Source organism: Scleropages formosus, chromosome 6, assembly GCF_900964775.1.
Source record: "Scleropages formosus chromosome 6, fSclFor1.1, whole genome shotgun sequence".
In the NCBI taxonomy this organism is placed as follows: Eukaryota; Metazoa; Chordata; class Actinopteri; order Osteoglossiformes; family Osteoglossidae; genus Scleropages; species Scleropages formosus.
In genome coordinates, this window is record NC_041811.1 from 29,947,339 (window position 1) to 29,971,931 (window position 24,593).

The window sequence follows — 24,593 nt, forward strand, 5'->3', positions numbered from 1 at the left end:
CTCCTGGTGAAGGTGCTGGGTATCACCCAGTGACCACTTTACATATTTAGTAAATATATACTTTCTAACTTTTTTCCAAAGCGACTTATAATGTTAAGCTACGTACAATTATTTACTCGTTTAAACAGGTGGGTAATTTTACCGAAACAATTTAGGGTAAGAACCTTGCTCAGGGATACTACAACTGGAGTTGGGATGAAAATCTGCAACCTTTGGGTCCAAAAGCAGCAGCTCTAACCACTACGATCCCTAATGCCCCAAAGGAAGTTATCAAAGGCAAACTTTAATAGTTTTAATTTTTCCAAACTGAAACTGTTGACTTCCAAATTAATCCTCCATCCAAATTAATGTGTTCATTACATTCTGTTCTAACGTGCGGAGACGAAACAACCTGAAACTCTCAATAACCAAAAATTATGCCTCGTCCCACATGGTATCTGTGAGTTGCATATTTAATTTTCCGTTAGAATTTCCTTAGCGAATTTAAGAGCTGTCCGTCACGTTGAAAGGTGCTGCTGCGTACTGTCAATATGTATTTATGCCCGGATACTCGGGAGAAGGTAGATGGGATGTTAGTCGGTAGAGAAAAGGTTGGTGGGAGTTGGGCCTTTGAGTGCGAGAACGAGAGAGATTACACAGGACCTCAAGCTATGCACCTCTGGTGTGAAAGCCTTTTGATAATGGATAGAATTAACCCCAAAGTTGTACAAATATTCCCAGTACCACACAGTTACCAGGAAACGTGGGCCCCAAATGACACATTCGTCCTTGTTAAAGGCCATCTGCATTCACTTTGCTTCATTCTTGACAGTGGTTGTGCTTTTATTTTAAAAGGTGCTTTTTATGCTAAATGTATTTCGTTTTCATTTACACCACATGTCTTCCTCCCCTGTTTTCTTAATACGCAACCCATCGAATGTTAAAGGAAGCGATGCACTTTTCCACTCAGTTCGAGAGGTCATCAGCTGCAACAACAACAAAAATCTCCACAGAAAGGAGGCCTGGTCGGCTTCAGACTCGTCAGCCCTTGCATTAAGGAGAAAATAGCAACATTTCACGTGTCCCCATTACGTGTCGGGAACAAAAGTAAAAACATCTTTTGTGAAAAAGACTGTGGTTTAGAATGGATGGGCGCCAGAGCCCGTTCTTTTTTTGGTAATTAGCTCCATCGATCAAGCTGGATGCATTCCGCAGAAACAAGGTAGAAGAAACATTTTTTAAAACAGTTTTCTTTAATTGTGCTCCACGGTGTCACTATTTCACATTGTCAGCTCTTTAAATTGTGAACGCTTATTTGGCTACGGTCTTTTTCGAAAACTTGCTTAGAACTGATGTTTCTCTCAGGATATATTAAATAGCTGTTATCTACAATAAGGTATCCATGATCACAGCAGTGTTGCAGATCACCTTTTAATGGAGACATAATAGAGCAAATTAAGAGAAAAGGCTTTTCTGCGAGTCGTAAAACTTAATAGTACTGTTGAAGAGATGCCATCGAGAATCTGCAATTTCATTTGTGTTCTTACTTATATATTCCGTCACATGGGTACATAAAACAAGAGTGTGATTTGTGTAACCAAGGCCAGAATCCTCAGGATTTCCACAGAACTGTTTTTTTTTTTTTTTTTTTTTTACTCTGCTATAGAAGAGGACATTTTCATGTGGTGATTCCTGTTTTCCATCTCACTTTTGGAAATAAGATTAAGAATTCTATTGAATGGCTTCCCGCCATGTAGTCCTTACCCCCCTCCCTGGACCTTCATGGGGGCGTGGCACCGAAGATTTGTTGTTCACTTGTGTGCTGCAGGGTTTCCATCGATACACTGGTTCTGGCCTCAGTCAAGTCATTCTTTGTCACCCTTCAGTTCCCTTTGAGTTCAACTGATTCTCTAATATATTTGTTTGGAAGTTTGACACCTGAGTTTTTTTTTTTTTTTACAGACATGGTGTCATGATTTTTCTTTCTTTCTTTCCTTCTTTCTTTTTCTTTCTTTCTTTCTGTGAAGTTAATTTTTTTTATTTTTTAATTTGCACTTGTCTTGGAATGAGAACCTTATTAAATATTTACTGCAGCTTTTATTGCAGTGTCTTAATGGACATGTGTTGGCTGATCCAATTATAAATGCTTAACATTGACCTAAGGTACTTGAGGTTTGGGCCATACTCATTGGCTGGAAAAAGGAGCAGAACAAACTCATTACTTTAAGGGTTCCTTTCAACCCGTGAGACCTGATTCCTCTTAGGGTTCCTGGATCCATTCAGGATTTCACTGAGCCAGTTTACAAATTCTCTCAAGTGGTTTTAATCCCCTCTAAAACCCACAGCGCTGCTGTGACTCTGGAGCAGTGTGATGAAATTTTCACAATGCTTCAGCGACATCATGAAACTGGTCAGATGTGGCTGTGTTAGATGGGCTGTGAAATCGATGTAGGTGTAAATTAAAATTTGCCATGGAAAAAAAAAAATCATGCAGAAATACAACAACAGAGCACCAGTATAATAACCTTCGGCCACACGTTTCGACAACCACTTTAAAACTCTGTCTTAGACACAAGTCAGCGGAACCAAAATATTGACGTTCATTAGTCAAATGCAAGTGAGAAAACCAGATTGGATTTGTATGAGTCGCATGAACGTATGCAGAAGCAGTCTTATGAAAAGTGCTTTGCAAGGCCACAGTTAGCGGTGAAGCCGCCCCCATGTGAGCCATGCGTGCTTGTCTCTCGATGCTCTGCTGAGGTTACAGGCTGGCTGTTTTATCTTTCACCAGGACTTTAATCTTTTCATAGCTGAGCCCTTCAGTGCGACGCATTCCCTCACACAGGGTCTATTGTGTGGTATGTGTGAAGCCTCGGTACAGCGGCTGGTTCTAGGTTTCCTGTGTGCCGTACGTTCGAGACATCACCGCCTTTGATGTTGTCTATTCTCCTTGCGTCGAGGATGGAATGAATTTCAAGCTAGAAACACAGAAAACAATCTCTCTCAGTTCAGTTAAAGAAAACATTGTACGTTGTTCATTTTAATCCTGGCAAAAAAAAAGATGTCACAATTGACTAATTATATAATTATGCAAAAATCAGGGACCCTGGACTAGATCATGTTGTGCTGTTAAAACTCTGCCTCTTAATTTTCTTCTCCTTTGGAACCTTGCAACTCAAAAAATAAAAGTAAATGGTGGTAAGAGATGGACATAACTTTGGAAAATAGTGGAAATGGTCATATTTTCGGGCCACTGCCTTGTTAGTTGACATGTCATGTACAGTAGAGTCCCTTGGGAGATGTTCTCATTGTCTTAGGCAGTTGGGAAAAATTGGGTTTATCATTCATCACAGGTGAGTAAAGAAGACCTTCTTGGAACTGACTCTACAAGCCTGGTACTCAAGAGGAAGAATAATGGTTATATAAATAAAGAGTACTGTCAACCAACTAGTGTGAAGTGTATCCCTGGTATAGATGTGAAATGTTCTTGCCCATAGTTCTCCTTGAAGGACATCTACCCTTTGTGAGATGTCAGGCTTTTATAACAGAGGAAACTTCTACTACCTGAGCTCTTGTGATCACTCCTCCTGGGGATGAGGAGTGAACTTCATCTTCGTTTTCATGTACAGGCACGAGAAGACCACAAAGGTCATTTCATTGGTCTGAACATGTTATACCCCTGCCCTGACCTTTGGACTGTGGTATAAATGGCTTTATCATTAAATGCAATACTTGGGGTCTATGCATAAGTCAAAAATGTACAGGAGTCACATTTAAAATCTGGTTAGGCCATTAAGGTGCATCGGTGTAGTGAGTGAGTTATAAATGGTCCCAAATTGTTCATATTCTCGTTCCAGATATGCTGACTTCTACTCCCACATCACTTCCTGTGTAACTTATTGAATTTCCTGTTTGAAAGGGCTTTGTCGTCTAACTGCATTTGTCCGTTCCTCTGTGTATTCTCAAAAATGATCTGAGTGCCAGTAGCCTCAACTGTTACACGCCACAAAGAGGATTCAAAACTTCTAGGAAAGATGGAGCAAGTATCCATCCCCTGCTGCAGTTTTTATCCTACTTTTTTTAATCTTACGTTCTTATCATAAACTTTTTATCCTCCGTGCCAGTTCAGCGTCTGTTCCTGAAGCACAGGACACCCGGACCGGACCCCAGTCCTTTGTAAGGCAATTTAGAGTCATCTGCTCATCTGAAACACTTGTCTTTGGACTAAGGCAGGAAACCAGAGCACCTGGATGGAGACAAGATGTACATTTGACTGAGACTGAGCAAGATTTGAACCCATGCTCAAGCACACAATCCAGGCTCTGGGTGGCCCTACTGTGCTGCCCCTTGTGTTTCCTTGGTTTCAGAGTTTTCATCAGAAGAAGGTCAAGTTATATTTAGGAAACCTGATGCTAAAGATGGTCATGTTTTTATGAATATCTCAAACTTTCATAGCAAATCTTCTGGTTTGTCATCAGTCAGCAGAGCTGTTTGTCTACTATTTATCCACTTTTATCAGGCTTTATCATATGAGCAAACACTCCTAGAGAAAGGCTTTATATCCACCAAATGTGCTGAATACTGTTTACATGACGGAGGGATTAGGGTGGAGCACGAGGAAGGATTTTCACATGGAATCATAGGGCTTGTAGCTTTTGGGGGGGATCAACCATGGGCAGAAGTGGATCCACATCACTGGATGTATCCTGGTCAGCCAATTGACAATAAACTTTGATGTCCTCCACAAACACTTTACCAAACTGACAGTTTTAAACCCGTTGTCTTCTTCTACACGAAGAAGGCAGAGGAACATCAAACTAACGAGAGACTGAACATTTGTTTAAACAGACAATGTTGCTAACAAGAAATTGTACGTGCCCTCCTAGTATAATCATCTACGTGCTATCTGAGTTGCTAACCTAATTGGAATTGTTGTTTTTTTCAGCCAATTTAAGAATGATTTGCATAGTTACTCTCTCACAGGCTAACAAACTTGGAAATTAAGCATTTTCAGCCAATTTAAAAGGCTGTTTGCATGCACGAAAGGATCTGAGCAAAACAAGAGATGATTTTATGTTTGTTTCGGTAAAAAACTACAGAGATATCATTTTCAGGACTTGGCTGATTATGTTATGAAAACCTGCATAAAATGTGAACAGAGACATAGGAAAGATTTCCTTTGTCGTTAAAACGACATGTAAATGACAAAAATCCTTGCGAAAACAATTCCTAAAACCTGTATCGATATAGGTCACGTGTGCAGCACTTGGGTATTGAATTAATTTAAACATCTGAAGATGCACGCATTTCAGCAGCCGCAGTCCATTCCCATCTGGGCATCAGACCTACATGTTATATTTTATACATTTTGCTGACACTTATCCAGAAGCATCACTCATGGCTGTCATGGCAACATACAAATAACAAATGAGTGCAGATGACAGACTGCATAGGGGTACCACTGGCTGCATCCTTTTTTATCCCATAATCCACCAGTGTGTTAAGAGGTGCAAAATGTTGCATCTGCCTGCAAGGGTTCCAGGAGCTTACAGGGAACCGGTGGGCATTGAATGGGGGGATTACAGAATGAAAGCGATAGTGTCAAAATTAAAAATCAGCAATTTTGTTTGCAAAATGAATTGTTGACCCTGAGTAGCAGAGTTCGAAGCACATGAATAGTCGAGTCCTTCACCAACAAAGGCAGTCAAGTGACTGAACAAAGTGGGCTTTTGTATAGTTCTAATATCTTGGTTTACCTTGGTTTATCTGCAGTTCAGTTCCTTATTCCCTATGTCACCTGCTGACTCAGAATACTCCACGTTCGTGGTGTTACGGAGGGAGCTGAGCCAGGCCATGCTATAGGTGTGCTTCATGGGAGGAGTCACTGGCCATGATTGGACAGATTAATATGTGAGATGTGGGAGGGTCTAAAGTTGAATAGTGCTCTAAGGTGATGGCCAAGTGGGAGTGTGCAGCTGGCATTGACCATTATCTGTATCCAACTGTAAAGAAACTGAATCTGTGAAAAAAGAAACTGCTCAGTTGCATTCAATTTAGGTGAAAGATGTTAAGATGTTAAATTATAAACAGCTCGAGCTGCCCTGGTAGCGTCACCTAGGATTGACATGTCGGCAATGTATACATAATACATAACCACATGAAGCATGCCGTCTCCTTTCTGATCCAAGCACTTCTTCAAGCAACATAACTCCAGCATATGGTGAACTCCTGCCCTCCTGCAAATGAGAGCACATTGGGTTCCCCCCACCTTCCCAGTGGATACTTGTGGAGCAACGTGAGGCTCTCTGCTTATTTTTCTTGATATACGAGTGAGGGGATCGTCTCACTTCAACCCTATCAACTCCCAGAGAGTTCGCTCATTCGCCGTGAACCTCCTTACCGCCTTTGACACACTTGATCCCACTCCTGCAGAAAAAGGTTTTTCCTCTCAATTTTGATCACTGTATGCCAAGTGATATCTAGAGCTGGGAAAGTTGTGAAGGAAATCCCAAAACTGTCGCTGCGCTGTGGTTCAAGCCAGAATGACAAACTCTGGAGCTTCTGCCAGCATTTATCTCCTTAACAGACTTCCTGATCCCAAGTACCTGTAATCCTCAGCGCTGTAGCAACAGCTGGATATTCACTTGAAGCACTTCAGGTTAAGTATCTTGTTCAACAGCAAGCCTTCCATCTTGGGACTTGAACCTCTAACTCTCCGATCACTAGGGTAGTTCCTCAACCAGTACACCACCTGCTGCCCTTATGGCCAGATGATACCCAGATGGACATAATTAAGCTCACATTTTGTGTAATAAAGGTAGCCGTCCATGACGCCGTCTCTCCGGCCGCTGCGTGGGTTTCGTTCCGCTTGGGTTGTCGCTCGTTGAGTGCGGGCAGACACACTCGAAGGTTAGCCTTCTACTTTCTACTTGTTATTAAAGTTCGGGACTGCGGATGTAAGACAGACGCACGGGGCCTAATGGGACATGCAGGATTCCCTGCTTTGAGAGAGTGGGGAGGGGTCTTGGGGGGTGGCTGGGTCTTTCGCTCAGAGACAACATGATTGTTCTACTTTGCGTGCAGGGAACACAGCTCCCCTCTGGGTTTGACCATGTTGGCCTGGGTGTGTGCGTGTCTGTTGCGTCACGGGAGTCGTGACAGCAGACTTTTCCCCTGTTGCGCCTGTCCAACAATAGGACCCTCAGTCTGTTTTTTTTTCACCATCAGAGAGGATTAAATCAGCCAAAAGTAATTATCATATTATTTTAATGGAAATATTAGGCAGTCAATAACTGTGTTCTATGTATGTCTGTGCTCAGGACTGGGTATGCGTATACCACGTATGCATGTCATTGTGTCTTTGTGTCTGTGTATGATGTGTGCTCATGTGTGTGCGCTGTGTGTGTTTTGCTTGTTTCTGCCTCACTTCCCCAGTCATTTATGAGATCTCGATGCACACACTGAGGACAGTGCCAGCCCAGTCCAGGGCCTGCCAGGGTTTGATAGGAGGCCTGAGGGGGGCCGCAGAAGGCCCCGACGAGCTCATGTTTAATGCAGGGATGAGTGGACATTGGGACTGATTTCTGAATCTGTGCTCGTCGGGCCATTCACCGTGGTTTTAATCGCGTGCAAGACCCTCGCCTATATGCAAAGCCGGAAGGATGTAGGAATGGTCGATGGTGGAGCAGAGTGCTTTGCATTGTAGGGTCAATAAGACAAGTCCTGACGCCGTTCAGTAACCTTCTCATTCAGTGACCGTACAGGGGTTAACTGGTAGAGTAGTAGTGTAGTGTAGGATGTAAAAGTTGCAGGTCTGAATCCTGCCGACTGCTGTGGTACCCTTGAGCAAGGTATTTACCCTAAATTATTTCAGTGAAAATTACCCAGCTGTATAAATGGGTAAATAACTGTAGGAAGCTCAACAGTGTTTGGAGAAAAAGTGTCAGTCAAATGAATAAATGCAAAAATAGGTAGGTTTGCATCCTCAGTCCTGGTGTAGTGCCCGTGATCAATTTACTCACCTTGAACTGATGCAGAAAAAATTACACAACTGTATAAACGGGTAAATCATTGCAAGCAGCATAATAATAATAATTGCAGAATAATATAGGTTTGTGATTCAGTAAGTTCATCTCTTTCTTCACAGAAGGTTAAAGGAGTTGGTGGCTATGAGGCCTCCTAGTGACACGAGTCGGTGACCATTCTCCGCAGGCAACACTTTTGAGAAGAGATGTTTCTTCAAATAAGTTGAACAAGTTGAAGCAAAAAGTCGTCAGTTGCCAGAGAGTTAACCTGGCGAAGTCTTTGAACCAGTGGAATCTGTGATTTATCATACATGCTTGTTTTGGCTGGTTTACTTTTTAAAGTCATCTTATTCTCTGGCAAATGTGAAGTGATTGTTGTGTTTAACTCTACATTTGTGTCTGTTTTTGTGCTTCACATAGGTGCTGAAAGACAGAAGGCTGTGGGCGTTATGAGAAAAGAACAAGAGCAAAAAGGCAGAAGAAAAGCTTTGTATATGACGTGACACGATATGTAACACGAGTCGGAAATGAAGACAAAGTCTGTCACTATTACTACACTGCCCTGCAGATAAAATACAATGCGGCAGCAATATCTCTGTAATATGTGCACGAAACAAAGCAATAAAAATACATATTTCATTAAAATAAATTAAAATCAGATGCATTTCTGCCCCACCCCTCGGTCCCATAATCCCTGCACTGAGAAGCGAGCGCGAGTGTCTGTACGTGTGTGTGTGTGTGTGTTCATGCACAGTTGCTTGCTTTAAACAGTAGCTAGGGGGCGTACTGTGGACGAGGCTGGCCGGCTAATGTATTCCTGCCTGCTCGGTGCTGGAGGCTGGGCTGGTCACATGGGCGGCTCGTGCGAGTTTAAAAGTGCTTCACATTCCCCCTCAGCCAGAGTGAAGCGAGCCACTGGCCAAGGCACTGCTAGCCGCACTCTCTGACCGAGCTCGCCGGAGCCGTACCCGTCGAGGACACATACGCACACGCGCGCACACGAACACGCACACGCACAGGCACACGCTCGCAGAGACGCGCGGTGCTGCCACTGAGGAGGACGGGAGCCGCAGCGTGTCGGGCAGAGGAGCAAGCCAAAGCTTTCAGTGAGTACCGGGGGCTCTGCTGCCTTTTCTCCTTCCTCGTCTGCTGGGCTTGTCTTGTGTGGGAAGAGAGCGCTGTCACGTCGAGCGCGGCCAGAAGATGCTAGGCTCGCCTCCTTGCCCTCCTCGCTCCTCCAGCGGCGCTCATCTCCGGCACCCATCTGAAGGGAGTTCTTTGTCGCTTCATCCTTTGCGTGGATTCGGCGAGGAGTTGCGCTTTCGGGGTTTGCGCCACGCCGGCCCGGTCAAAGAAGCTGCTGCTCTCGCTCAACACGTCCATCCCTCCCGATCGATGACCGTCCCCATCCCCCCCCCCACCCCCGGTCGCTGGCAAGCGGCGGTCCGGCTCGACACACGTGCGTCGGGGGGAAGATGTAGCGTGCCGTCTGGGCAGCGGCGGAGAGGGGGGAGGAGAGCAGCGCTGGAATTAGAAAGTGGAATGCATTGAAGGCGCTGACAGTGGCGGGACAATTAGCTGAGGATTCCCGTTATCTGTGCCTTTCTGAAGCCCTGCCCCGGAGCCGCAGGTCAGGGGGACAGCTGACCCTGTGTCAACACTGTTGCACGGAGCCCTTTATCACTCCCTGATTGATTAGTTTTAGCGGAAATCCCCCCCCCAGGTCTCCTCCCTGCTGCTTTTTGTTCTTTTTTCCCTGCCGTATCTCCCTGTTCTCTGCACACCCCATGGTCCTCGCTGCCCCCAGAGGAGGGGGTGAGCGAGGGGGAGAGGGGGCTGTCACGAGCCCCCTGTTAGGCTCTGGGATGCAGGCGCATGAGCGAGGGGGATGGTCGAGAGGGCAAGGAGGTCATTTTTTGCCACCTCCGTTTAAAGATGTTTAGCCCGTAAATATGAACGTGAAAAGATTGCTTTTCCCGCCATGGGATGCAAGGGGGTCCCTGGGAGGGGGGCCAGCAGGGGCCAGGGGATGGGGATTGGGGTGGGGGAAGGAGGTGTTCAGTGTGCCTGTGTTGTTCTGATCACTTGCTTCATGCCTGGTTGAAAAGATGTCAGACTCGGCTTCTTAAACAAGGGTTTTTTTTTTTTTTTTTTTTTTTTTCTCCTTTCGAAACGTGCCAAGCTGTAAATCCCTCCAGCGGGGCTTAACACACCCCCTCTCGGTCACTTCTTCTGTTCACTTCTTCCATCTAATCATCTGAGCCGCTTCTGTTGTTGTGTCTTTGTGTGAAAAGAGGAGCGGGAGTTGGACGGGATACTGGGGAGCCCAGGAGCACGATTCCGCTGTCCCTGTAGGCTGCTCTCGTCCCCGAGTTTGTCACCGGCCTGCCGCTAAATAAGAATAAGGGAGTTTGGCTGCCAGTCACAGCTGAGCGCAGCCGGTGAGAACTCGGGTTCCGATCTGGATGGGGCACTCGTCTCGGTGCGTGTCAGTTGTACTGCAGGAGCGCCCCGCCTCCTTGTTTGGGATTAAAACACAAGAAAGGTAAAATAAAACTAGCACAATATTTCCCTTAGCATACTTATTCCTTGCATAAACACTCTTAAACAGATGTCAGAATTTAGCCTGATCAGAGGGGTTGGGGTGGGGGTGCTGGTCCCCCCCAAAAATACACAAATTCTACAAATTGAAAGCTGGTGCAAGCTGTCCCCCCCCCCCCCCCCCCAAGCCCTCACGGCCCGAATCCCTCCACATGGGAGAGACGGTTAGCAAATGTCACATTCGTTTTCTGCGCTTCAGTTAGTTTCCCATCACAAACTGTCTGGATTTGGAGTGGGAGGGGGGGGTTCAGAGGGTGGGTGTTCCTGGGAGTGTGTTTGGTATGTGTTCCTTAGAGGTGGCGTTCGCCCTGTTGCGTGTTGATCAACCCATCAGAGAAAATGGCCTTTGTGCGTGTGCGTGTGTGCGGCAACGGCAAAATCACACATTTCAAACTTGGGGAGCAAAAAAGTTTTGCTGCAAAGTCCGACAAAGGGCATTAAATTTCTCCGTTCCCTCCAATGTATTTGAATGTGACATTTCGTCCTGCCGCCTGCAAAGAAGTACTTATTTTTGTGTGATCAAGAATCATCGAGCAGCACAAGTTGGTAGGAGTAAATATTATATGTCTACAAAAAAAAGTCAAAGAAATATTACTTTACACCATAAGTGTAGAAGCAGAATTTTGGCTCATAATAGTGCCTATCCTCATTGTCTATCTCAGTGTGAACTGTGAATATATGCATTTGATGTTCCGCAGCAGGAAGAGCAGCATGTAGTGGTTAGTACTCCAGCCAATGGACGGAGATCTGAACGCCGCTTCTTGCTGTACTACCTTTAAACAAGGTATTTACCTTGCATTGCTTCAGTAAAAATTAGAAACTGTCTAAATGGGGTAAACATTATAAGTTGCTTCGGAGAAATGTGTCATCTTAACAAATAAATGTAAGTTAACTGAACTGAAAAAACTCACGCGAACATGGAACCTGACTGCACCACAGGATGGCAGGAAGTGAACTGACTGATCATTATGGCAACGTCTCCTTAGATACTCGTACAGCACTTTACTACAGAGTTATGTGCAACTCCCTGAAACATCGTGTCCACCACAGTTGTGATTTAGTAAACAGTTCACCTTTTACTGGGCGTAGAGTGTTTACTAAACCCACAAGGAGACACTGGAAACAAGTTTCCCAATTTCAGTTTTGAGACAAACCTCTCCATGCAACAAATTCTGCAGACGCTAGATATGCGTCTGTCCAGCATAGAACTGCCTCATATAGACCCCATGAACCACAATCCACTTCCGAATCCTGCTGAATGACTTCTGACACATAAACTGTATACCTGACACCATTTCACTGATGGACAAACTGGGGCTGCCAAATTTTACAGGACCAAGGATGGGACCGGGCTGCACCCTAAATCGGCCAATCAGCAAAAGGCATCTGGAAACTGCAAGGAGGTGGGTGGCAGACGGAGGGTAATAAAAGGATCAAACATCAGGGGACGCGGCGAGGGAGCCCGGTCGGAAGCGTTGCCTTTTCCCTGGGATTCCAGTGGCTTTTAATCTATTAACGGCCAATCCTTAAACACTAATCAATGGGGGCTTTTATATTTCCATTAAAAGGAAGAGGGAAATGGATGAATAAATCATTGCCGACCAAGCGGACATCCCCACTCTGGAAAGCTTTGTGGCTCTCTGCTCCCCTGCACTGGCTCCTAGCTCCAGTAATCACGTTAGCCTTCCAGACCAGCCCGCTTACTTTCCCCAGCTGTTAGTAGCTCGTGCTCTGGTACCGCACACACCAGGCTGGTAGAAAGACGCAGGGAGGCCCCTTAATTACGTTTGCTTATTGCCCTTTCTTCATCACGAGCGCAATCTCATTTGTTTGAGACCAGGATGAGGAGGCTTCGCCCATATGCTTCACTTAACTGTATTGCATTGGTCGAGGAACTGAGGTTCTGATGGAAGACGTTCATGTTTAAATCCCAGGTAGGCAGGTGCTCTTGTTCCAAAGGACCACCAGCTCTGAATGTCCACAGAAAAATATTCTTGTTGACATGGCACTAGGTGCCGTGGGACTCGGAGCCTCAGCTGTCGCTCTGTCCTTCTAGACTTCAGGTGAGGTTTTCATGGAACTTGCGCAAACCATTGAGGTTGTTCCAAAACACTGAAATTATTCAGATGTTTCTTTTTTACTGCATCTTTCGTGAAACATTGCGTTGAACAACTTGTACAACTTTTTTAAAGTTAATGTTTGCAAAATGCGCTCCATGTGGAATTTACTTAATCCCCCAGTTAAATGTCTTCCAGCCGCTATCTGCGCTAATCACGGTTTTGGCATGGCTGTCTCCACACTCCACGGCCATGTCGCCAAGCCTGCATTTTGTTAAGCAAATGAGGGGCAGGAAATTGCAGGATTATCGAAGTTGCAACAACAGAGGAGAAGGAGGGAGGGGGGGGGGGTTCCAAAGACTTTGTCTACGAGCCCCACCGCAAACCTTCGGTGACCCACACCAAAATTTTCTAACCGTTTTGTTCTATTCTCTTTAGTCCTACACGTAGGTGCACGAGATCAGAAGCGTGTAATTATCACAGACCGCTGCGGCTTCACACCGTGGAGCAGACATGGACTGTGGACAGATTTACCGCGAGTGAGCCCAAGGCCAGAGTTTGCGGGCACCTGGCTTCCTTGTGCTTCCCCTGTGGTTTTTCGAGCTCGGCTTCGTGACTGCCCCCCGGGACCCGCCTGTTCAGAGGGCGGATTTCCACCGACGGATCCCCCGCCCACGCGGACCTAAGCTTTTTGGAACTTGCTGGGCACGGGTTCGAGGAATCGCGCTATCCCTCGCGGAAGGACGGCAAAGGCCTTTAATTAAAAGTGCGCTGCGTTATCCTCTGCGCTTTAACCCCTCCAGGTGGACTGGAAACGGGCTGTAATACTGACGGACGAGCCGCGATAACACTGTTTTCTTCCGGAAGATTAAGGCTGCCCTTTACAGTGTGCCTGTGGTAGGCAATGTTTCCACTCTTTTACCCTTCGTGAGAAATGACTTCCCCTTTCAAGTCGGCGATATCGATTAACCTACTCGGGTCCGCCTCCGGCACAGCAGGTCTTCTTCCTCATAAACACATATAATGCACCCTTCAGAAAAAAAGAAAAAAAAAAAGAACCTATAAATACTAATAAATAAAGGGAGAGGTGAAATATTTGGCTGTTTGCTGAAATAAATCAAGAACATGTTATCAGGCTGGCATGTTGACTAAACATATGAAGTAAACAATTTGCACGTTTTGAGTTGTTTCTGTGCAGACCTGGATGTTTAACCGCTCCAGCTCGGTGTGTGCGTGTGTACGTGTTCGTCTGTGAGTAAATTTGTCCAGATGGTCTTTCTCCTCTCCTCTCACCGTTCTGTAAACATCCAACAAACACGAGGGGAAAATGCTACAATACAGAGCGACTTGTTGAATTTACGCTTTCCGGACGAAGCTCAACGTACGGGAGAGCAGCTAGAACTGCGGACGAAAGCATCTGGTCATGTTTACCACGCCCAGGCATGCACCAGCACTTTTTCAATCAGTTCCGTGAAATCGTTTATTTACATTTATAAATGTCTATCGAAAATAATCTTCTGTTTGCTCTTCCTAGAGAAGTTTAGATTTTTGTCAGTTTCGGATTGGCTTGTTTTGCACGGCCATCCCGAATAGGTGTATCCGGACGCAGATGCAAACACCCAGCACCCTGCAGCTGGCCCTCTCTGCCGGAGATTTCCGGAAACTTCTAGTGGGAAGCTGCTAAGGAGGCCGAGCTGTACCACTGTCTCGCAGTTCTATACACCTGAGGGTGGGCTGGTCAGCTCAGCCTTTCTGAGGTGTAAACTACTTTTGTGTGAAACGCAGCTCCTTCACTGAACGAGAGAGGAGGAGGTTTATGGGAGGCTGGACTGCTGAGAAAATGGCCAATAAATGTTCCCCTTGTATGATTGCTGTTCGACTGAATGCATTTACAAATGCCGGTCAAGCACAGCGGTCTCTTGAAGAAGAGGTGATGAACTCACACTCACACAGTTTCTGAACCACTTGTCCCATACGGGGTCGCGGGGAGCCGGAGCCAACCCGGTAACACAGGGCGTAAGGCCGGAGGGGGAGGGGACACACCCAGGACGGGACGCCAGTCCGTCGCAAGGCACCCCAAGCGGGACTCGAACCCCAGACCCACCGGAGAGCAGGACCCGGTCCAACCCACTGCACCACCGCATCCCCCAGGTGGTGAACTCTTGTGTCTGTATTTATAGAGTTCACCAGCCTGTCTTCCTCCTCCTCCTCCTCCTCCTTCAGGTCATTATTTTGGCAAGGATGTCCCATCTCCAGGTGGGGCTGCAGGTGCAAATCGGCTGCCAGTTGAAAAGTCGCCAAATCACTAGTGCGCCCTGGAGGCTTGGCGTTCCCCCTCGTCTGTCCCGAGAGGTCCCTCGACTACCACTGGCAGTACTTCTCTCTCCCTCCCCATCCAGCAGGACTTCATTCGGAGGGGCAGGGCCGCTCGTTTTATTTTAAGGATGCGGTTTTACTTCATGGGAGCCTTTCAGAGTGAACTCATGTTCTCACTTTCATATATCCTCAGTGCGTGCCGCACACCGCAGAGGGTGCCGGGGGTTCGGCGGAGCTCGTTGTCTCATTTTAATATGGATTCTTTTAAGGGAACAGCAAGCTCTTCCTTTCATCCGTGGTTGATCTCCGCAACGTCGACTTTCTTTGCTCCTCATTTGGCACCATGTGAGCATCCGGAGCGTTTAGCCACATCACTTGTGGTTTTCTGCCCTTGCGGCCGAGGGGCTGGATGCGACTCGCCGTCACACAATGTGATACGAATCCCTTGCTCACATGTCCTATATTAGAGCTGTGAGCATCATCAGGATTTACTATTTATTCATGGGGGGGGGGGTCACCACTGACTTTATCTTGCAGTTATGGACAGTCGCAGACTTGGTCCACACACACACCACAGATGTCAAGACAAACTTACATGTCTCACTTCAATGCTTTTATGGGCTGATTTTGTCCAAGTTATAATAGCATAGTTATGAAGCGCTACAGCTAGCAGGATACTTCCTTTCTGCATTTCGATGCTGTAAATTATGCGTGAGTCTGGGCTCTTGCATGGATGAGTTCTTGCTCTTTATTTTTTCTTGTCTCTGATGCTGAACAAATAAGTGTTCTGTCTGCTGTTCTTTGCAGGTGTATTACAATTTTTATTTCACAAGTGGAGCAGAAAATTATTTTCCTTGGAAGTTGTAAAAATGAAAGTGTTCAGCAATATATTAAAAGCAAAAAACTGAAGAGACAATGACTTTTGAAGATATACATATGTACAGGTGCTCTGTGTTTCAGTAGATGAATTCCTTGGTATATGTGACAGATGAAGACGTTTTTGAGCTGTTCATGTTTTTTCTTTAAAACAGCGTAAAACTAAGTACAAAATATCATTTTGAGAATACACACACACATTTTCTGAACCGCTTGTCCCATACGGAGTCGCAAGGAACCGGAGCCTAACCCGGCAACTCGGGGCGTAGGGCCAGAGGGGACACACCCAGGACGGGACACCAGTCCATCGCAAGGTACCCCAAGCGGGACTCGAACCCCAGACCCACCGGAGAACAGGACCTGGTCCAACCCACTGCACCCCCTTCATTTTGAGAATATTTACACTTTTTATTTTTTCATCAATTTAGTCATCCAGCTGAGTTTGGATGAACCTTAATAGTATAAACACATTTCATGGGTCTCACTTCTGTCTGTGGAAAAAAAGTTAAGAAACGAGCTGATTTTCCTGATGGCTGAAATGACCCGCGACTCCAAAGGTTACAGTGTGAGAAAACAGAAAGCCACCTTTGCAAATAAACATACCGATGTACCTGAGATGGCAGAACCTGCTGGGATGTGATATTTTCAGAGTAGAGGCTTGCTTTTGTAAAAATTGCACGGACCACATTATTGGGGCTAATCTCCTTCGTACCCCCCAAAGCCTCGGTGAACTGAACTCTTGAGTGCCAGAACCAGAGAAAAGTTGCATTTTGTATTTGATGCTACAGTTAGCAGGTTTTAGAAAGCGCTCCTATCGGGAAGCCAGGACGGAGGAGATTCACACCGAGGGGCTGGAGAGGGATGGGGGGAGATTGATAACCACCTTCCCAAAGATCGCCATCTTCCCGTTTTCACATGTTCGAGAAAAACGACTTCAGACACGGTGTCTGATTAATTGGCAAAGTAAGCCTGGATAGATGGGGGCAAACAAACTTGGCAATGGCTTTAAGAAATATTACATCTGACAGGGATGCATTAAACAGATCATAATTTAGCAGCTTTGACAGCCCGGGTGCCTGTGTTTTGTAAAATATAGTTCTGGGCAATTGAGTCAGAGCGAAGTACTCATGGGACACAAAGGATTTGTTGTAGGGGGATCAAAAAAGGGGGTGACATGCTTGTATCTCCTTGAAGATTGGGGTTTGGGGGTGTGCTTGGAGGGGGAGTTAGCCTCTCCTCCATCGAAGCCTGTGGAAATGGTAGGAGTTTAAAGGATCTCATCCAGGCTGATCTGACAGTTCTGCACATTGGAGATGCTGATGCCCTCTGTCTCTGAGAAGCTACAAACATGCAGGTGTAATTAAGCAGACTATGAGTGCTGATTGCTTTTGTTTGCAATGAGACTTTGCGTTGCCTGGCAAAACGAAACACCATCTCTATTCTCCAGCTAAATAGCACCAACAAATCATCAAAGCAGACACTTTCTGTTTTCCATTTATTTTACCGGGGGAAAAGTTAGGTATAAGAAACGTTGAAGGGTTATTAAAAATAAAAACCACTGTTTGAGGTCCCAGCACACTAAGGCTCGGTCTAACAGACCACGGCGTGCTTTGAAAGCCAAAGATAAGACGTAGGATGGAGAAAAGATGAGAGCGAGATAGAGAGATATGAGAGAGAGAAAGAAAGGGAGAGAGAACCCCGCGTATGTTTGAGCTGGATTGCGATACCCCTGGGAGGTTAAATAACATCTCAGAGTTATTCCAGAACACTGGACCACTCTGTTGGCCTGTGACATCACAGCACTTGCTGATCCATTGCCTCCCATAGCTGCATGAACATTGGATTTTATGTGCTGTAAGGTCCGATCACTGAAGGCCACGGTTGTGGGCAACAAGGGGAAGCATGTATATGGCCTTGTGGATGGGAGAGGTGAAATGTATATCCATATACTATATACTGAATATATACACTATAAATACACACACACACACACACATTTTCAGAACCGCTTGTCCCATACGGGGTCACGGGGAACCGGAGCCTACTCGGCAACACAGGGCGTAAGGCCAGAGGGGGAAGGGGACACACCCAGGACGGGACGCCAGTCCGTCACAAGGCACCCCAAGCGGGACTCGAACCCCAGACCCACCGGAGAGCAGGACTGCGGTCCAACCCACTGCACCACCGCCCCCCCTTACACTATAAATATATAGTATATATATAATGATAATGCTTTTGCATTTACCATTGTGTCAGCTGTGGGAAGAAATGCTGAATTTTGTCTGTTTAGCAGATTTGTGGTGGTACATTTGCACACCTTGATCTCTGCTGCTTGTCACTTGGCTGACAGGTGAACCAGTCCTAAGTTCCCGTTTTGGGATTAGAGGAGCTCAAGCAGGTGGGCCTTCCTTATGTTGGGAGGCTCAGAGGGTTTCCGTTGAAATATGGCTCCAGTCAAAGCTTTTACCTGCATTTTGAGTGATTAGGAATGAACACACCCTGATTGCATTTTTAAATGAAGTTTATTGGTCTTTTATCCCGCTTCCTTTGGGGTTTGTTTGGAGATGGGAGATCTGAAGTGTTGCAAATGTTCGACAGCAATTCAGCACCTAAGTTGGAGCTTCTGATGTGCATCTGATATGCAGCTCCTTTAGTGAACAGAGAAAATGGGACAAGGTTTATGGGAGGCTGTACTGTTTTGTATTGCTGCCTCGGAGGGTTTATTCTGTCTGAGAAAATGGCCAATAAATGTTCCCCTTGTATGATTGCTGTTCGATTGAACACAGGGATAAGTGCTGGTGAAGCAGAGCAGTCTCTCGAAGAAGAGGCAGTAAGATCTTGTGTCCTCGATCACAGGGTTCACCAGCCTGTCTTCCTCCTTCTCCTTCGGGTCATTATTTTGGCAAGGATGTCCCATCTCCAGGTGGGGCTGCAGGTGCAAATCGGCTGCCAGTTGAAAAGTCGCCAAATCACTAGTGCGCCCTGGAGGCTTGGCGTTCCCCCTCGTCTGTCCCGAGAGGTCCCTCGACTACCACTGGCAGTACTTCTCTCTCCCTCCCCATCCAGCAGGACTTCATTCGGAGGGGCAGGGCCGCTCGTTTTATTTTAAGGATGCGGTTTTACTTCATGGGAGCCTTTCAGAGTGAACTCATGTTCTCACTTTCATATATCCTCAGTGCGTGCCGCACACCGCAGAGGGTGCCGGGGGTTCGGCGGAGCTCGTTGTCTCATTTTAATATGGATTCTTTTAAGGGAACAGCAAGCTCTTCCTTTCATCCGTGGTTGATCTCCGCAACGTCGACTTTCTTTGCTCCTCATTTGGCACCATGTGAGCATCCGGAGCGTTTAGCCACATCACTTGTGGTTTTCTGCCCTTGCGGCCGAGGGACTGGATGCGACTCGCCGTCACACAATGTGATACGAATCCCTTGCTCACATGTCCTATATTAGAGCTGTGAGCATCATCAGGATTTACTGTTTATTCATGGGGGGGGGGTCACCACTGACTTTATCTTGCAGTTATGGACAGTCGCAGACTTGGTCCATGCACACCACAGATGTCAAGACAAACTTACACGTCTCACTTTAGTGCTTTTATGGGCTGATTTTGTCCAAGTTATAACAGCTTATAAAGCCCTAGGATACTTCCTCTCTGCATTTTGATGCTTGGGCTCTTACATGGATGAGTTCTTATTCTTCAATTTACATTCACAGGGAATTGTCGATGGCAAGGAAAGGGCAAATAGCAGGCAACTCGCTTTTATCTCTTCCCGTTTCAGTGTTTAGGGGTGTGATTAGGGGTATAGTCTCTCTTCCACCGAAGCCTGGCTATCAAAAGGGGATTTTAAATATTTTCTCTGGACCGGTTGCTCGTTTTTGTATGTTGTATACACAGATGCCTGCCGTCACTGGGAGACCGCAGACACGCAGGTGTATGCAGGCAGGTGATGAGTGCTGATGTGAGTTCACCTCCTGCGACTATTTGAAGCACTGTCTCCAAATCAGACCTAAATAATGCTAGAAATCAGCAGTGAAAGTGGTCAATAATTATTCTGCTCATAGACCGTAACGGGGAAAATTCAGTGCAAGAAGCGTCAGAGGGGTATTAAAAATAAAACCTCAGTTTGGGACCCCAGCAGAGTGAGGCACACGCTGAGAGACATACACTTTGAAAGTCGGGTGATAGAGAAGAGACACGAGTGAGATAAAGAGATAGGAGCGGTAGAGAGAGGAAGAAGGAGAGAACAAATCTGTCCTTGAGCTGGAGTATGCTACCCCTGGGATGTTAAATAACATCTCCTACAGTTATACCAGAACACTGAGCCACTTTGTTGCCCTGTGACATCACAGGCCCCGCTGATCCATTGATTCCCACAGAAGTGTAATCTGGGGATTTCAAACGCCGCAAGGTCTGATCGCTGAAGGCAAGAGATCCCTGTGAAGACGGGAGCAGCATGCATATGGCTTTGCCGATCGGGGGACAGAAAAATCAGTAATATTCCTACGGAAGTGGGCTAAATGTCCACTTTGTGTGGGGAAAACCATCGCTTCTGAGTGTGTGTGTGTGTGTGTGTTTAGAGCTCTGTCAGCTGCGTTTTGTCTCTTTAGCAGATTTGTGGTGGTACATTTGCACACCTTTCTCTCTGCTGCTTGTCATCTGGCTGACAGGTGAACCAGTCCTGGATGCCCGTTTTGGGATTAGACTGAGACACCGGAGCAGTTGGACCCTTCTAGCTTTGCAGGGCCCACAGGATTTGCTTCTGAATGTGGCTCCAGTCGAAGGCTTTACCTGCATTTTGAGTGATTAGAATTAACCTGCGCTGCATATATTTTATATCATATTTACTGGTCTTTTATCTTAGTTCCTTTGGGGATTGTCTGTGAATAAAAGAGATGTGAAGTGTTACAAATGCCTGTGCTTTGAAGCTAGTCCATCATAGAGGTTCACCATGAGTCCTGAGCGAACGGGCCCTGCTAGGCCATATGGGTCCTGCAGGGTTTCTCGTACTGGACCTGGCTTAAAACATCACCGTAGAATCAATGGATAACTTCTGGGTCTCTGGGGCAGAAGGTGCAGTCTTGGTCCCAGTATGACCTTTGAATCCCCATATTATATGTTGGGGAAACTCAGGAACAAGGCTTGACTTCTCTTTGATCAAACAGCTCCTTAGCCACACCTTCTGACTTTTTCATTGTGACCAAACATATACACACACACACACACACACACACACACACACACACTGCTATGCCTGTTTCCTGTATGTGCAATCATTTAGGCACAATCTGAAAGATGTTTCTAAGAATTCACTCTTGCTGATTTTTCTTCATGTCTCTATGGCTTCTTGTCCTGATTTGGACAGGGTTTGACTGTGCCTAACACTGAATCCTTCACTCCTTTAACTTAATGTTCAACCCAAACGCTACACTTGCTCTTCCACCCCTCTCTCTATTGCTGTGTGGGGGGTGGGAGGCACAGATGCATGTACAGTATGTTGTGCATTTATCCTCCGTGTCATGTGGTCTAGGGCCTGCAGTCGATGAACTATGAAAGTATTCTGTGAAAAATTACCGTAGCCGCTCCTGTGGACACGGGCAGCTGAGTTATAATTATCCCAGATTCTGCAAGCCCTGGAAGATCAAACTGATGTCCTTTCCTTAGCATGAGCAGCAGATCCCTGTCAACACGAACACTGTTTATTTGCAGAATTTTTCATTGATAAAGGTTGTTAAGGTTTCAGCAGCAACTAGTTGTCTTGTCACATCTTTCTACCTGGAAGGCAGCGGTCTTAACTGCAAAGGTAGGGAGGTGGAGGTGTTCGGTGAGCTACATTTCACCTGGGCGGAGATGACTGCTGTATATATGGATAGATGAAGACAATAGATAGTAGAGAGTGCAAAGACAGAATACTCTGAATTTCATACCTTACCACATTCAGTTTTGATTTCAGGTTAAAGTCTCAAAAAGTGCAAGGTTTGACTCCACAAAGAGATGCTGGCAGCTAGACCCAACCGCACAGCACAAGCATCATGGAAGCGTCATACCTTCTCTACAAGGAGCTCTCGAATTAAGGTCTTGGCAGGGCGCAGTCCATTGAGCACCGTGCTTGTTAAAACCACTAATGCGTGAACAAATGTGTGGTTAGGCCTGTGTCCCTGGCACATAACTCGGTGCCATAGGGCATTTTAAATAATAACAGGTATTCTTTCATTCACAAAAATAGGTCTTTCTGGGACAGACACCCTTTAAATGAACAACACTTAAACTTGCGTTCGCAAAAAACGGAGGTAATGGCCATTAACATGTTCACGTTCCAATGTTGAAGATACTGTGAAACGAAACAGAAGCGAAGCATTCGGTTTGGTGGTCACGTATGCTTTCCGACCACCCAAGAACGGCCTTCCGTGCATGTTCACAAAGCTTCTGGTGGGCCCTGTTTTTAGTAAGTTAAATCAATTGGATTGCTCTGCTTTCCACCGTACAAGTATTGAAACACATTTTCAGAGAATAATTTAGCAGAGTGTCTGTTAAGCCCTAAAGCAGTGGGGTACAATGGCAAAACTTGCATTTATTAGATTGTACAGAAGAGTACTTTTATTACCTGTGGAGGGCAGCGCATTTTTGGAATGAGTAATACAATTTAAAGTCTTAACATCGAAATCTTATATTGGTTATATTTTTGTAAAAAGTATTGTAACATCATGTTCGTTTCACCCTCTGCCATTCAGCGCAGTGACATCCAGTCGGCGGTGACATCCTGTCATATGTGATATTGCATGTCACTTTCCTGGGTGACAGTAAAATGGGGACAGGCGGTTGGTTTGTGGATCCAGCGATCTGCTTGCTTGTGTCGCGGATGGTCGTTCGGCAGTCGTGTCCACCAAGGCAAACCCAAGCGGGGCGAGTTTGACAGCGATAACAGCTGTTGCACTGCAGATGCCCTTGAAGTCCGGACTGCGTTGGTTCCATGTCCGGCTTGACCTGCTGCTCACTCGTCGTCGTGCTGCCCTGCCCATCACAATGGCAAGTAGTACCATCAGCCTGTTTTCTGCTTTTATTCCAGTTCCAATCCTTCCCAAAGTAATGCGAGGGCCCAACAAGAAAGCCACATGTGTACGAAGGCCTTCTCCTGCCAACCATCTTTAGGAAATTACTGAAAAAATGATGAATTGCGGTGATCAGTGCAGTCAGCAGCAATCCGTTTCAAAGTGACTCATCACAATGGATGTATTTTCATTTTTTTTTTTTTTTTCTTTTCTTCACAGATGTCAGGCCAAATTGATTCTGTTTGATTTTACCGAGTTTTCAATTTTGCCCGCTTTTTTAAAATAATCTGTCATTTTCCTCGAAGAAGAATCCCCGTATTCTGGTTTCAAAATGGTAAAAGTAGGGGCCGTACTTAAAGTTTTGTTGGAGTAAAACAGTTTGTCTAATTAGTTTCAAGGAGAGAGAGAGAGAGAGAGAGAGAGAAAAAACAAAAAAAACCACCCAGTAGCTCATTAGGTGTCCTCATCTGAGCGTTCTGGGAGCTGCGAAACAGCAAAGAAAAAGCACCAAACCTTTCGCGGTAGTTTCAAGGAGAATAACAGCAGTCTGAGCTTGGCTCTAATCTCAGTGCTGCATGGCATGCAGAAATTAAAGATTGATAGCCCACTTTAATACTTAACACCGAAAAAATAAAATAAACCAGAACCATAAAAACCATATAGCACTTCTGAAACAATTCACAAAGCATGTATAATTCAGAATCTTTTGAAAATATGTTATTTCCTTCTTTTCTTATCATATAAGACAGATCTTCTGTGGATCGGTGGCTGTGCTTAGGATGTTACCCCCCACTGAGCGCTTATTGCGGCTCCGTGATGAACTTTTCAACAAGGCATTGTTTTGAACTTCACCGGAGGAAAGACTGGGAAAGGAATACGCTTTTATCAGGCGGAAACTCTGGGTATAAAGAAAGATGCTTTTCATCGCTGGGTTTATGATATTGTCTTCTGGTGTGTGTAACAGTGGCTCTCACTGGAATTGTGGGACACCGATACCTATGACTCTTTAATGCATGTTTTCTGTTTTACTGTGGACCACCACCAACATTCTCCTGTTGGAATGTTAAGGCACAACTGAATTTAATGTGGACGTGTCCAACCGGGGTGCTACGCTCCTCCACCTCTGTCCTCTTGGTGGTCCCACACAGGGTCCAAAATCAATAGCAGTAAGATTTTCGGTTCTCACTCTAATGTGGCGAATTGAGCTCCAGACGTTTCGAGACATTCGAGAAGCATCTTAAAACATCTCTTTTGAACTCACTTCTCCCCCGATCTCCTGTGTACTCGATAAATGTGGATGTGCACTGTATGTTATCTGATTAATAATTTAAAAAGACTGGGGGGGGGGGGGGGGAAATAGAACCCACGTCCTCTCACAGCGTGGGTTCGATCCCCGCTCGGTCTGTGTGGAGTTTGCATGTTCTCCCCGTGGGGTTTCTTCCGGGTGCTCTGGTTTCCTCTCACAGTCCAAAGACATGCTGCTCAGGTTCCCCCATAGTGTGTGACAGAGATAGTGTGTTGCACTGATTTATGGATGAGTGACCCAGTGTAAGTAGTGTATCTAGCAGTGTAAGTCACCGCGGTGAATAAGGTGTGCGGGCTGGTAACACTACATAGAGTACATTGGAAGTTGCTTTGGAGAAAAGTGTCTGCTAAATAAATAAATATAAATTAAATGTAAAAACATAACTGA

General features: G+C 45.8%; 1 protein-coding gene and 1 long non-coding RNA gene across 3 annotated transcripts in view; both read left to right on the plus strand.

The window, feature by feature from the left end:
* Nucleotides 1-8,461, plus strand: part of LOC108934230 (uncharacterized) — a 40,213-nt gene extending 31,752 nt beyond the window's left edge. The window contains exon 2 of the long non-coding RNA XR_001966110.1: nucleotides 8,424-8,461. This is a non-coding gene — a long non-coding RNA (uncharacterized LOC108934230). The remainder of the gene's footprint in view (nucleotides 1-8,423) is intronic.
* A 460-nt stretch (nucleotides 8,462-8,921) lies between these two features.
* cntfr (ciliary neurotrophic factor receptor) overlaps nucleotides 8,922-24,593 on the plus strand; it is a 137,790-nt gene continuing 122,118 nt past the window's right edge. For both annotated transcript variants that reach the window (XM_018750889.2, XM_018750883.1), the window contains exon 1: nucleotides 8,922-9,109. The gene's annotated coding sequence lies outside the window, so the exon portion shown is untranslated. The remainder of the gene's footprint in view (nucleotides 9,110-24,593) is intronic.